Below are 3,205 nucleotides of genomic sequence, written 5' to 3' on the forward strand. Positions count from 1 at the left end.
TTGTCACAGTTTGACTCAGGTCCGACAACAATGCTCTCGATCCCCTCCCCCTCCCACCCAGGTAAGGAAGGAGAGAGAGAAAAAGAGAGACTTGGCTGGATTGAAAACTAAACTACACAGCTTTGATTAAAACACTAATGAATCATACAAGAAAATATATACAATTATGTACAGATATATTCAGGTATGGGCAAAAGCCTCTCGCCTCTCCCCACCCCAGCAACTCCCACAGCACTTCCCTGAACTGGGAAGAGTCCCGAAGAATCCCGGAGCTGCTGCTGGAGAAAGCAGAGAGTTATGTGGGTCACGAGAGATCAAGCCTGAGGATCGACGGTGATGGATGAACAGAGTCCTCCCTGGACGCCGGCCATGGACAGAAGAGAAGGGAAGAAGAAGAAGGAAGGAAGTTGTCTTCTGTGATCTCTGACCTTCCTTTGAGCTTGAAATAAGGAGAGCTTTCAGGTTGTGGTCTTCAGCAAACGGTCTTGCTGATTGTTATTTTTCTGTATACAGGCTTCTATAAGCACTTAATCTTGCCAAGGCACAGGGTCACTTCTTACCTTCTTCCACGGAAACATGACCTTGCTCAGAAAATCATGAAGAGCTTGAGGGACAGGCTACCTGTATGATAGATGCATGCTTGTGCTTTCCTTTGCTGCTGATTTGCAGAAAAACTCCAGTAAATAAAGTCTAGAGCCTGGAGGAGCTATAAAGCATGTATTCTTTATTGCAGCACTGGGTACCTGGGGGATAGCTCCTCCAAACAGGCACACCTCAGACAAAAGATTTCCCGTATTTATACAACAAAACATACATATTCATTTATGTCTGAGAACTGGGCAGGATTATGCTAGAAATTTCCCAGAACTCATTATAATGTGGGTCTTCCCTTTCTGCATGCACACTGTCTCCTGGTGGTTGTGAAGGCTGGAAGACTTCCTGACAATGTACTTTTGACCTAAGGCAATTTGGCTGAGGTGGCAACCATAAATCTTCAGCTGCAGCTGAATTTCTGCATAGCCAAGGGAAGCTTTAAACAATAGATATAAATACCATTATTTACTACTTCCCTTATCTGAGGCATGCAGTACAACAATACATCTTCTACTGTCTTTAGCTTGCAACACATCTTAAGTCTAACCCTTTGTTTATTTCCTCCAAACTTCTTTGAAATGCTGATATAGGAGCCTCAAGGCTGCAGTAAGCCTGTTCCTCGAGCTTATCACTAGCCCATCCTGTCCTTACAGAAAGGGCCCCTATAAACACTGGCTATTTCATTCCATTTTTACCTGTAGTAGCAAAGTCTAACCCTTAATTACTGCTGTGTCACAAATGGCTGTACAGCAGCAGTGCTCTGCAAGATTATTTGAGTTATCAATCTTTTTCTTTGGGGGAGATTTTATCAGATGTCCAACACATGGGTGATAGCCACCTGATCATGCCACTTAGTCCACACAAAGGCTTGGTCTTATACAACACATGCAAGTGGAGAGAAGATGCAGTAGGTCAGTGCTTCACTGACCCAGCTGAAGAAGGTGATCTCAAGTGAGCTTTTATCCTCAGCTGACGAAGTAAAACTGGAACCATTCCTGTGGCACAGAAAACATCACAAAAGCTGTCTACAAAGAGAAGAGAAACATTTTGGGGGAGAGCAGCTGCTCCAATGCATGTGGACTTAATAAAACAGTCTGGGCTGTCCCTATTGTTTGTGAGCACTGGATGAGAACAAAGACAGATTGGGCTAGAAAGGGCCCCTCACAGAGACATTCAGGGCCTACACAGAATAGGATACTTTAATGGCTACCCTGGTTCACTGTGACCATTATATTTTTATATAATCAGAGAAATCTTCTAGCTTGGGAATACATATATATGTATACACATATCTAAGGCCCAGATGAATTCCCTTAAATGTTTATTTTTGCTTGCACTTATCAAGAGATGAAACTGGTCTGTTAAAATTGTCACTTCACAGATGGGAGAGTGCGGGAAAATCTTTATAAAGTTGTCCATCTTTTTCATTTGCTCTTACTAGAGCTCCGGGTGTGGTTTCCCAAATACAATTGACACAGCATTTTCCTGAAGGTTTCCCTGAAGCTGATTTAATATCACTATCTGTCTTTTAACAGTACCATCCCCTGCTCAGGAGGCACACTTTTGGGTGCCAAAGATGAGCTTATTTAAAGGAAAAGAGCCAGCCCTGCTCTAGACTTGCTGTTCTTCTGTTCGTAGTTATCTACTCAAAGACATTTATCAAAGGTGCTAAATTCAGAGGGAGCAGAGAGCAAAAGGCAAGCAAAGCCTGGACAGAGAAACAAGTGGCCCACATAAAAAGGGGAGACAGGACATGTGTGGGAAGGGAATGGGACATGAAAGCTTCACCCGTACCACTGAAATGGTAGTGGAGAGGTTTGTTTTCTGATCTTGACAACCTCATAATACTTGGTTGTAGTCAAACACTCCTGTGAAGGCACAGAAGACTGGGAGGAGAGCTCAGCAGATGTTGTGTCCATGTTTGAAACTCATCTCTGGGATGAAGAAAACTTGAGAGGACTGACTTCAAATCGGTTTTTGTTCAGCAGCAATGACATGTAGAGACCACCATCTCCTTTAAGGCCCAGTGTGTTTCAACAAGTGAAGCTTGTGAGAGAGGCCTGATGAAACTGAAAATGCCTTGCTCCCCTTCTGCGAGTCCTTTAGAGGTCTCTGAGGGGGGCTTTCCACTCAGAGACCAGCTGTACAGCTGAGTAAACAAGAATGTATTTGCTTCTGGGACAAACTAGGAGAGACAATGCATGGTTTATTCCAGGGCATTACTCAGACCATCACAGAAGTTAAAATGGATTTCTTTCCTTCCCAGATACAATAGTAACAAAAAGCTGGGAGCTATCTGCAGGTCTTTCTTCTGAATGTACAGTGATGAAACTTTGTACTTACAGTATCATGCACACAAAGGCAAAGAATAGTTTAAAGGTCACCCCGAAACTGGGGGTCGGGGTGGCCACACAGACCTTGCACCCCCCGGGCGGTGACGATTCTGCCGAGCCCGGGGACCCGAAGGGAGGCGGGACAAAAACATCGAAATCCCTGCCCGCTTTGACCCCCCTGCGCAGCCCCAGCCCCGATCGGCGGGGGGCCGGTGCGGCCCCTCTGACCCCGGAGCCCCCCCGGTCCCCGGAGCTCGACCCACTCACGGAGAGGCTTA

This window comes from Chaetura pelagica, unplaced genomic scaffold, assembly GCF_000747805.2.
Source record: "Chaetura pelagica isolate M959 unplaced genomic scaffold, ChaPel_1.0 scaffold194, whole genome shotgun sequence".
NCBI classification, from domain to species: domain Eukaryota; kingdom Metazoa; phylum Chordata; class Aves; order Apodiformes; family Apodidae; genus Chaetura; species Chaetura pelagica.